This window comes from Salarias fasciatus, chromosome 2 (assembly GCF_902148845.1).
Source record: "Salarias fasciatus chromosome 2, fSalaFa1.1, whole genome shotgun sequence".
Classification (NCBI taxonomy): domain Eukaryota; kingdom Metazoa; phylum Chordata; class Actinopteri; order Blenniiformes; family Blenniidae; genus Salarias; species Salarias fasciatus.
This window is the reverse complement of record NC_043746.1, coordinates 14,863,451-14,875,786: the sequence shown is the minus strand read 5'-3', so window position 1 is coordinate 14,875,786 and position 12,336 is coordinate 14,863,451. Positions and strand designations below refer to the sequence as shown.

Genomic DNA, 12,336 nt, shown 5'->3' with positions numbered 1-12,336 from the left:
TGGCCTGACATGTTTTTAATAGACCGGACCCGGCTTTGGCAGTAATGTGGAAACGCTTCAGCTTCAGAGGAGCTTTGTATTTCTTCTAATTTCCTTTTGTATATTTGATGTTTTCCGTGCCTCTTCCTCTGTCATCTTCCTTCTGCTCGCTGTCTAGTAAGAGTTTTGCATTTAAAGTATGTTTGTGTCCGCATGCGGTTGGACTGCGATGAAAAGACAAAACAAGCAAAGAGCTACTTTAAAGAAGGGAGAAGGGCTGAGAGAAAGCAGAGCCAGATGACAAACAGATGATAGAGGAGACGTTTGATGGCATCTAATAAGTCTGATAACTGACATGAAACCTGGCAGAGGCACAGACGAACAAATGCGAAGCAGAGGGGAAGCAGCAGGCCCAGACAGGGGATCGCAGAGCGGAGGGACGTGAAAACACGAGCGTCTGAACATCGGCACCTTCGCTGGCAGACCTCAGAGCTAACCTGAGGTGAATCCAGCAGCCGCAGCCAGGAACTTCCCTCCGCGCATTTGTTTTGCTCATTTTATGACAATCATATTCCTCCCCATCCCTCGTAAACTCTCATTTATGATTGATGGCTGCAGTTGGAGTGTTTTAGCAAAAAGGTTTTTTTTCTTCTCTCTCTCTCTCTCTCTCCCTCTCTTTCCCTTTCCCCGAGGCTTTGGGTGAGAGTCAATGAGGCATTTTACATGTTGCTGTGTCGCGGTCTACATTACATGTTTGACGTGTCACGGTTTGTTAGAGACTAAAACGCCTGTTTTGGACCAGCTGTCCACCCCCTCAAGGAGGACTTGCAGCGCTCTTGAACGCAAGCACGCACACACACACACACACACACGCACGCACACACACTTCTATTCTGTGACCTGAGAATGGGAGAATGGTGCAAAAGGTAAATAGAAGGCTTTTAAACTGTCTTCACTGCAGACAAAGACAGGGGATTATGGAAGAGCTACAGACTCCCTCAGACATACACACAGTCGCACACTTGTATTTCTCACTTAGGAGGAGACATTACATTGTGACTTTGGAGACCTTCCCCAACCTTAATCCTAACAACTACATGCCACAACTCTGCCTTAACCCCACAGGTAAGGATATGATTGTAAGAGTGTAAAGGGTAACAAACAGGCCAATATTGTCCATGTAATAGAAGCCATTTCACCAAGTTTCGTGCTTTTCTTTCTATTTTTTATGGAAAAAAAAAAAATCACTGTCCATCATGAAGTGTCAACGCCTCAATATTTATAGTAGCACCAAAGTTGTATTACTTTCTTTTAAATAATGTCACCCACAAATGTACAACGTGCTGCCCTCAGAGAAAAAAGAGGAAAGACACAATGACAGTGGATTTAAGTTTTCAAGTGTTTTTAATAGATTTTGTACAGATTTGAATTTGTGGGTGCGTGCTTTGGTTTTCTCTCAGTCCAAAAACATGCATGCGAGGTTAAACGGTGTTTCTAAATTGTTCGTAGGAGTGAATATAAGTCGAATATATGGTTGTCTGAGTCTCTGTGACAGACTAATCACCCGTCCAGCATCGTAACCTCGCTTTCAGCCCATCATCACCTGTGTGTCTGAAAGGAATGACTCTGAGTGTTAATTAAATGGGATAAGGTTTGAAATTTGTAGCATTTTACACATTTCTGTATAATGAACTGACGTGAAAACTTAAAACTTTAAAAAACTCTTTGCATTTTTAATAGAGTGTCATTTTGTCATTGTTTAGGTTTTGATTTATGCAATATGTTGTTTGCTTGCTTATTTACGCTGTTCTTTTCATTCACACAAAGCTATAATATATATAATATTTTTAATTACTTTTGTTTTTCTTAGCAAAATACAGTCAATCACTTCAGCATTGTAATGGATTGATTTACCTTGTGTGGATTGTTTGAATTCGTCCCAACTCTCCACTCTGTGACCACAGTAAAACTGTATTTTCTCTCAATTACGCGAGTCAAACGCCTCTGTAATGTCTTCTACACACGCAGATGGACTCAATACTCGATTTCTCCCACACTTGTTCACAGCTTCACCGTTTGCTCTTTTAAACTCCCACAAACCCCAAACTTCTTTTTTTTTTCCTTCTCCCACAGTGCACTGTTTTAAACGGCAGAACCAAATATTTCCTTGTTCCAGGCCTGGAAAGTACACACAGCATATCTTTTTACGGTTTTCTGTAAAAGCCCACAGTAATGTGATGCTATTATTTCATTCCGTCATGCTGTCTGAGTTTTCTCTTCTTTAATTTCTCTTTGGTCTTTTACAATTTGAGCGCATTAACACAGGACTGGACCAAAACAAACTGGAGCGAGGCGTTCTGGGGCCTGTTGGTTTTGGAAGAACGGTCAAGGATGATCTAGAAAGCAAGGTTTGGGGAACGAGGAGGGAGTCCTATAACCAGACGGCTGAGCGGTTTTTATTCACATCCTGTTTATGATGTTTGAAAGCTGAACTCTTCATCACAAACCTGAAGAATCGTCAGGACAAATACATGGGGTGAGACTTCCATAGGCCGATCCCCTGCTCGTCTTAGTACACACTGTTTCTCTGTGGAACATTTTTTACTATTTGAATCGTGAAAAAAAAAAAAACAAGAAGAGAAGACTCTCCTGCCACGCAACTCTGCCATCCAACTATTTACTGCTAGGAGCAAGAACATTCAAAGCAATCCAGAACAAGTTGTTTTGAATAAGTTTGTGCTTTCATGTTGGGTCTGCTTGTGGGACTGAACAAAAATCAGATGCGCCAGTCAGTTTCCCCCCACCCCGCGTTCCTCCCACACTGTGACAGTCACAGTTAATTCCACAGCGAAGATCTCAGTGGGAGCTAAAACAACCAGCGACTGGAATTAGATTTTGCACAACGTGGCTCTCCTTGATTGACACTTTCTACAATCAAATCAAAGTGCTGACAGCTGGGACTGATTTTCCACAACTGTTGCGGTTTTGGGTTGGAGAGATGAACGAATGGGAAAGCAAAATAAAAAGAAACAACAGCAAACCAGACAAAAGGGCTTAAAATAAGAATAAAGAAAGGGATTTCTCTCTTTTTTTCCTGTACGTCACATGAGATTATTACTTGATGCTTGGGTGCGATTTGTTTTCTATTAAACTGCCTGCTGCCATTTCTGACAGGCAAGGGTGGCTGAAAATAAGGAAATTGATTGTTACCACAGAGATGCTCGGATAGAGTTGTTTGACTGTCTACCAGAGCTTCAGTTCGCCCACAGAGGGACTTTATTATAATGCCAACACTCTTATTAGTTCAACATGAACGTGTAAAAAAGCTTAGGCAAAGTGCTTCAAGGCGGCTTGCAGCGTCGATTTATTGTTTGTATGTTTCTTCGGGCCTCCTGGGGACAGTAGAACAGCAGATTCTCACATGATAAAGATTATGTTGTAAATGTGGGGAAACACTCGCTTTACCAAAATTAGCATTTTTTTTTGTGGCCTTTATGTCTCAATTAAGAGAATTGACTGTGCTCTGTTTTGCTCACTGTTGCTTCTGGAGGGAAAACATCGGGAATCGTTTCCAGCTAAAATATGACTTGTGTTCACTAGCTCATCAACGGCTTTCGGGAGTTTGGCAGGTACATGTTCAGAAAACACCCACATTGCTGCACAGAAATGAGAGTAGGTGAATAAAAAAAAATCTGTGACTCTGGACACCTCAAACCTGCTTAAATTTCGTCTTGTTAAGATGCTCCCTCCAGGCTTCACGATAACATGCATCCTGCACTCTGTCACTTCGCCCATTGTTGACTAAAAACCTAAGAAAAGAGACGCTTTAAAAGTTGCATTTGGTTGAAAGATGTGAAAATGCACCAATTGGCCGCCTCGAGACCAAAACTGCCGAGGCTCGTATCAGACAGAAAGCCTCTGTCTGGCTGCATCGTACAGGCTCCCTGATCGCTCTCTCCAGTAATTCAGCGTATTTCCCGTGTCGAGACATTGTGAATGGTATGAATGTGGATAACAGCACACAATGTTCGGACCCCTCTCTCCTCAAAAAGGCATCTGTGGAGCGAGAAAAAGTGGCAGCAGTACATGACATGTCCGCATGTTTGTTTTGTGCTGCATGAGAGATTTCCCCCTTCTTTTGTTCACACTGAAGAATGTTTCTTGTGTGTTTGTGATGATCAGTCTGGTCTGACAGAAGAGCTGCAAATCCTCTCACATGCAAAAACAGACACATAGAAGATTAAGAAATACAACCAGATAAGTGCTTAATGTGAGTCTCCAGTCAGGGTGTGTTTGAGTTTGATCCAACCTCTGTCGACTTGAACCCAGGCAGCAGCTTGCAGCCTACTCAAATCTTGAATTTGTAGTACCCTCCTCCCAAGACTCCTTGAAAGTCATAACTTTCTTGGATTTTTACCCTTTTCCACTCTGTCTTGAAGAAGTGAAGAAAGGGAGGAATGCATCTGTGGCTCTTAAGACTGTAAATAGGGAAACTCGATGAGTGTAAAGAATGGCGGGACGAGGTTTCAGGGTTCAGTGCAAAATCAAGGGCCTAAAAACATCCACCATGGACTTGTATTTTCCTAACTTACATGAAACCCATCCATGCGTCCCCCAGCCCTAAGCTCTCAGCGAAGTTTCATTAAAGTATGCTTTTAAGTTAATGCACGATCTTATCACGCATCTCGACTCAGCTCAGCTCCTCTCGCTGGCTCTCTCCCTTCATCTGTTATCACTTCTAATCTTCTTCTTCCTTCCACTGTCTCCCAATGCCTCTCTAAAACCCACCGCACACACAGACACACACACACACACACACACACACACACACACACACACACACCTTTCTCTCCCTCTGTTGTTCTCCATCTGATTTACTCAGCCTGCTTGGAGGCACTCATTATCTACTTGAAGCTGTGGAGTTCCTTAAAAGGCAGAAATAGAAGCCGGCTGAGAGGAGCGGGTAATACTTGAGGCCTAAGACCTCCACCGTTCCCTACTCATCCTTCAATCCATCTTTTGTTTTGCCTTGAACTCCCATCCCTCCATCCAGAGTTAGTATTACACCAGTAGCCCTGTCTCCCTCTCCGCTCTCCCATGTTCGTGTTTTCTTTTCCCTGGATCATCCATCATGTGCTGTCGCCGGAGGTTGTAACGCTGTCGTGTAATTATCTCATATTTATGCGTATATTCTTGTTCTTGTACCAGCGCTGTTGGTTTAATGCACTCAGGGTTCCTTGGACTCTATGACTACAGTTTAAAGCACTTCATGTCATGATTCAAGCCAGAGGTAGGCATTTGATTGCCAGCCCCCCCCCCCCCCCCCCCCCCCACCCCCCACCACCCCCCACCACCACCACCACCACCACCCCCACCCCTCAGGCTCAACGGCACAGTGGTCTCTTTCTGATTTTACTCCAGCTCTTCAGCAGTGGCGCTTGTTTTCGGGACGGCGGGAGTCCACGTGCAAAGAAAATTGCAAATGTGCTAATTACTTTCAGGCACCTATTTGCCTCACAGGATACAAATGCACTATAAGCAATTTGAAGGAAAGTTTTTATTACCGATTTTTCAGTGCTGTGCAAACATATAGTTTCAATTTGAGGAGCCACAGTGGGAGTCTAACCCCTCACCACAGCATGGCTGGTGCCATGCTCTGCCCATTGAACTTCAGAGCGGGAGCACGCAGAGAAACAGCAGGGAGGGTAATCACGGCCTCCGTGTAATGCCCTGCAGGTCTAAATGCCCCTTGAATGTATATACAGCTCAGGCCGTGTTCAACCTGGACTCCATTTTCACATCTTCTTTCAATTCTGACCAAAGCCTTATTAGTAAAAAAGAAAAGATGTAATCTCATGACGGCTACATGTTTCTTGCCAACATGCTTGGATCCAAAACTCCAATGTTTAATCAGTCCCGAAAAATCCCTACATTTTTACGTTTCATAATCTGCAGCCCTAAAAATTTCCCATTGCAGCAGCTGAAAGGCTTGAGTGTCTGCATGTGTGCGTGCATGTGTGCGTGCATGCGCACTTTGTGTCGGCCCTGCGACCTCTGTACACTGTAGGTTATTTATTCACTTGACAGAAAGGCATCATTTTGTCTCCCTGCTGGCGAACGCTGCTGATCAGAGAGCTTTTCTCCAAGTGCAGCCTCTTGACCTGAGATCACAGAAATGTCAAGAAAGTAGTGATTAGTGCAGTAAATTCCAATGGGTTGACTTTGAATGAAACAGTTTATGTCAGAGTTTTGAGACAAAAAGTCAAAGATCACAATTGTTCGGAACTAGTGTTTGTCCTATTTTTGGAGAAATTTCTTGAAATGTAGCCATCTGAAATTACATCAGCATGTTTTAGTTTTCTTGGAAATTTTTCACAGAAGATATTTATATAATACCTTTTAGCACATTCATGAGAAGTCTTTGTAACTTGCACAAGTCTGCACAGAAGTTAATGTCAACCATCTTTTCACTGTTGATGGAGGGTTATAAGACCTCCTTAACTGATGTTATTCTACAATAAACTCAACTGATGTCTTTCTCATATGTCGGTGTAACAGCAGACATCGTGGTCTTTTAGCTTTGATGAAAGTGGTTTGTTAACACTTTACTTCGTTCTTTTTCCCAGGTGTGGGATACCGTTACAGGTTTTCCCAGTCCACTGCCTGTAATGACCACCTAAGCGATATGACATGTGGCCGTGATGTTTTGAACCTACGGCAGGAGTCACATTGCTCATACTGACACATAAATCATCGCTACACAGCCTAAATATAGGAAGCATAACCACACCAGTTGTAAAAAAAAAAATGAAATATTGCAGATAATTTTCTCAGGAACCATAATGTAGACCAAAACAGAACAAAAAAAAACCCGTTTAAAAGTTCAAGAGACTCTTGGATGAATAAAACTGTCAATCAGCTCATAGCGTTGCTGTTGCCCCAGCCATAGCTGTCTGGATACATGACACAGTGTACGTTCGTGCATCAGCTTGTGGAAAAACACATGCTTTGGCTGCTTTTGTGGTTCGTTTTTGCTCAGTCCATTACAGGATTGTTGAACCGCACCCACATAAGGAAAGATGAATGAAGCTCAACAGTGAGGCAGCTGATGAGACACTGGGCAGAAAAGGTGCATTCGAGAAAAATGGAAAACTCCTTTCCAAGTTGGACAAGGCAGGAGTTTTATGGCCATTTGACTGAGAGGCAACAGAAAAGCCTCCCAGTTACTGCAGGGAACAAGAGGCCAGAGCCAAATAGATGTGTCAAGAAGACGTATTCCTGCTTAGCTTTCTGCTCGTGGAGAGCCCTGGATTACATTAAGGAGAGAGTTCTTGCTCCAGATCTTGCCGGGGGGTAAATAACCCCTACTGGAAACTGTTTTCTATCAGCCCAGAGTACTGTTTCCTAAATGATTGGCCGGTAGTTAAAGAGGTTAAATAGACTTCTCTTGTAAAAGTGAACACCATGCAGTTTTTACAGGCCTCTGTTGCCCTCCTGAGGCGAGCGGCGAGCGTTACTATGAGGCGCTCATGTCTTCTTCGGGGCCGTGAGTGTATTTGACCACCTGTGTGTCGTTTTGAGAGCAGAAGAAAGACGTGTTATGGTCTTCTGCTAATGGAATCACAGGATTAGATATACTTCAGGTTTTCAAGCATCGTCATGAGATCCCCCCTTCTCTCCACTAACTCACCAACCATCCTCCTTTTTTAATGAAAATTAAGACCATATTGTGTGCGTGTGTGTGTGTGTGTGTGTGTGTGTGCGCGCGCGCGCGCACGCGTGCGTGTTCCCTGATTGCTGTCTGGACCGTATTTAACTAGAAACAGATTGAAGAATGATAATTAGGTCTAATAAGATGGAATTTCCCAAACTATGTCAAACAGCAGCCGCATCACAGAGCTGCTTTTTAAAGGGGATTCAGGTCAATTGGAAACACACACACGACAGAAATATGATACTTCTGATAACTCTGTTCAGCGGTATCAACAACAGTTTAACCTCTGTAAACGCTGTACTTTCCACAGAACGCCACAGTATTGCCGAATAAAAATCTTGCTGGAATCAACCTCAATATGGAAACATTATGAGCTCTACCGGTCACCGGTTTTATGACAAGAACAATATGAGAAAGAAAGACACTTGTCACCCATTCATATATCACTTTAACCACACGTGTGTAATGCTGCAGGCTACAAGGAGCTGAGGTTCAGGGGTCACACTGAGACACCCAGTGGTAACCTGTCAGTGGCGGAATTCAAACATGGTGTTTATGGTAGTCAGCACTCTTGCAGTGAGATTATTTTTTTTAAAATAGCAAAGTACAATTGTAGGATTTTGTTCAAAATTGTCAGATTTTACTGTTCAAATGTTCAAATTCAAACGATGCCTTTGTCTGTTGGATATCACTGTAGGCTGTCAGGCGTTCGCTACCCGACATATGAATGTTGACAATTAGACTGACAAACTTTCTGAAATGAATACATTTCCTTTAAAATTGTAGTTTTAATTTGAGCTTAATTGATTAAAAAGGCAAACATGTAAACAATTCTACTATGACTATAACACATGCTATTTCATAAACGTCAACCATCCCCAGGAGACATCATCTATTTATGCATTATATTGAATCATCAAGCTGGAATCTTTTAATGTGCCTTAAGTTGGGCCATCCAGCAGCTTGCAGTATATTTAACCAAGAGAAACAACAGTAGTTATTTAGCAGAATATTTTACCCCATTTTTTTCAACTTATCAACATTAGACATATGGCATACTTTGGCTCTGATCCTGTATGAGCTAATAATTGGATCCCATCCTGCAGATGACAGCTATCCTGAACGATATGGACCACAATTAATCAATCCATCTTTGATCTGTAAACTCCCTTCATTAGACAATAAGAAAGCCTCATCAGGGCCATGTCACTCCATCCATCAGCACCTCCAGAGAGATACAGTATTGATACTTGTCAGTCTGGAAATGTTACTGAAGTCAATCCAAAAGCTCTGCGGCGCCACTGAATCCAAGCCAAATATTTAAAGTTCAAGCAGAGAAAGCCTGGGACAGTGCTGAATCCTCCATGAAGTGCTCAGGCTGCCAAACTCTAAGTGTAAAAAGTACAAAAACGGAACACGGAAGTTAAAGGAACAGCCTGAGTTCCAACATTCAGGGATCGACAAGATCTGTGTTTTTTTCCCCCTCAGGTTCAGTCAGTGTTTTCAGTCCACCATCAGAATATGAAAGAACAATTTGATTCATGGCAAACTATCTAATCAAAACGCTCAAAAACATGTTAAGGTGATATCCTGAAAACCTTTTTGGCATCATACGCTAAAGTGTCCCAGCCTTTTTAGATCAGATATATGTGCACGGTCAATCACAGTGGAAATCATTCCTGTTTCTGTTTCACCAGAGCATCTGGCTGCAGCAGGATTTCGTTAAACTGCCCTCCCCATAAAGCTAATCAGAGAGCCTGCAAATGATTTTACAAAAGCCAAATGTTTGGTAATATATCTGTATGCTTAACTCACTTTTTCTTCCTTCTTTCTTAATCATAGGGCTCATGTTGCTCTTGCCAGCAAATAAAAAAGCAAAAGAATTTGCAGCCTGTTAGCTCGCCATAAAGCAGCACAGATCCTGAGTTAATAGGCCTTTTTCACAGCAGACGCTTTGACTTCTCATTGAAGTAATGCACAGGTGTGACGCAGTAATTCATTGTTTTATGAGTTTCTAACTTGTAAACTGTGGCCATTTCAGGTTTGTAGATTGTAATTACACCTTTGAAGAGCATATTCTTCTCCGAATCATTGATTAACCTGAGGCAAGGGCTAATAACAGGAAAGCATTGCAAATACAGAGACCCTAACTTAACTCAAAGACCAGAGTTAACAGAGAGTGTATCCTCAGTGTACTGCATTTCAAAATAATGTCCTCAGCTCACCAACCAAACTTCGATGCTGATGAATAGATTAAAAATATCAATATAGAGCTCTATAAAGAGGTCTAATTATTTAACAGGCTCAGATATGAGGTGGAGTTGAACTTATCAGCATCCACTGAATCCAGACGGTGAAAGGCAAAGTGACATCTAGTGGTAATTAATATCATGACCAAAGCCAGGGAGAGAGAGATCGAAGAATTTTACTGGGCTTTGATGAGCTTGTTAATCATAACTTTTGTTGTTCATTCGAATTGTAAGAGAGATGCAGACCTGTTCTCTCTGTCCTTCTCATTCAGTCTCAGCTGTGAGCCTCAAATGAGCTTCGTTACTGGTTAACCAAAGTCCCGTTTACTGGAGGAGAGTGTCATTAATCATGAACTAGCTCACTGAGCTTCCATGTTTTGTTTCCACTGGTATTTCTGGATTTGTTGTCACCGTTGTTGTTGCTCGCTGTGTGCACCCACACTGTACTTTCTCTATCCAGTGCAGTCTGTGGTCCTGACCAACAAATTATTACGTAATATGTTTACATATCCCCGTTTTGAGCTGTGAAGAATTTCTACATAGAATCTGCATGTTACTCGGTGCCTGTGTGTTTTCAATAAGTAATCCAGCTTCCAGTCACAGTCCACAAATGTCCATTTGAGGAAATTTGATTTTGTCTGTCTTACAGTCAGTAGTAAAGTCACTACCCTTTAAAGAAATGGTAAACTTAATTAAAAAGTAATTATTATGTTACGTGTATCAAAGTGTGTTTATTGTTACCATGATGATGAAAGTCTTTGTACACTACTTGTCTGGACATTTTTCACAAGTTTACCACAAAAAGAATTTAAAATAGCCATTCAGTTCCATGAAAACCAAAGTAAGTACAGTGATGTGGATGTTTCACTGCCAAAGTACTTTCTTCATGTGAGAACTCTATTTTAGCTGCATAAGTTTTCCATCTTTTATGAAGTATATTGAGATTTTTGGCTGTTTGTCAGAACAGAAAATATCTGAGCTTGGTGTTGCAAGGGAGCATGTCAGGTTATATAGTCGTGTATTTCTTCACTTGACTGTTACAGGATGTTAAAAGGGAAGGTCAAAGCAGAAAGCTCTATCAGGAATGTGTTTCTCCACACACGATTTCCTCAAACACTCAGTGACGGTTCAGAAACTAATGCAACTCACATGTCTGACCTGTGGAGAAAAAACTGATGGTGACATTAGCATGCAACGAGAAACACACTTACAGTGGGATGTAAAGACACAATTGTGAAACATAGAAGATATTTTATGATTACTAGTTGAACAGAGAATTTGTTCTCATGGACAAGCAACATTTCACTACCAGCTCCTCTTGGAGGCACATGACATAAACTGGCTTCCTGCAGAAGTCGTCACGCTAAGCAGCCTCATTTCTCACGGTTTTGTCCAAAGATTCTCATGGATGCCAAGAGCAGAGGGAAAAAATCAGGTCAAGCAGTGTTTTGGTTTCACTGGGTAAATTGTTTATATCATTACTAAGCAGTGAATTCTGGTTTGGAGTTTACAAACAAGCAAAGACTTGTAGTGTTTGTTACCTGAAGAAATATTTGATTCTTGCAAATGGTCTTGCTTGTGTTGCATCATGTTTGTAACTATTTGTTGTTTTGCTGTCAGTTTTTGTTTGAATGATTTCATACCAACTTCAATGAGCTATTCCATATTTCAGGTATTCATTTCCATATTCTTACACAGCAAATAAATAAATACACTTGTCTTTCCCTCTTGCAACACCTATAAGATACCTGAAATATCCATTATTTATAATTCATTACAAATATAAGATACAATTAGTAGAGATTGAATAACAGTGAATTTTAGAACAGTTGGGGATTTTCAGGGCATGCCCATCATTATTGGTTCACATTGATTTTTGAGCCATATTTAACTTAGTCAATCATTTTTGTTGCATATGGATGATCTTATGCATCCGTATAATATTCTTAAGACATGGAGAGTGAAGCCAAAAAAATGTGTGTTCCTTCATGTAATTTTTCTAAAATATAGATCCATATAAAAAAAAATACTTCATGTTTCGATAGTGTTTAATATGAGAGCATAATGTGAACAGAAAAATACATTTGAGAAACACAGTGCAATGTAGTGTTCACTCACCTTGTTATTGTTAGTCGTTTTCCACTTATGCTTTCCTTTGTTGTCTCTCTGAAATGTTTAGCTAAATGTGTCCTCAGCACACCGAAAACCACATAAAGGCTCTGAAAGTGGGTAAATGGGAGTTAAAGGTTACTACATAATCAGTATGTGATGGAGGTATGGAACTCTTTGCATTCCTGAAGTAGTGGTAAAGAAGATGGATGGATGGAGGCAACAGATTCACATGTAAAATTTCTGTAACGTTTTACACAATTTAGGGTTGCTGCAGCAGCTGGA

The 12,336-nt window shown here is 41.4% G+C and overlaps 1 protein-coding gene across 1 annotated transcript in view; it reads left to right on the top strand.

Annotated features, from left to right (window-relative positions):
• Window positions 1–10,115, top strand: part of clcf1 (cardiotrophin-like cytokine factor 1) — a 29,254-nt gene extending 19,139 nt beyond the window's left edge. The window contains exon 4 of the transcript XR_003932873.1: window positions 10,106–10,115. The gene's annotated coding sequence lies outside the window, so the exon portion shown is untranslated. The remainder of the gene's footprint in view (window positions 1–10,105) is intronic.
• The last annotated feature ends 2,221 nt before the right edge of the window (window positions 10,116–12,336 follow it).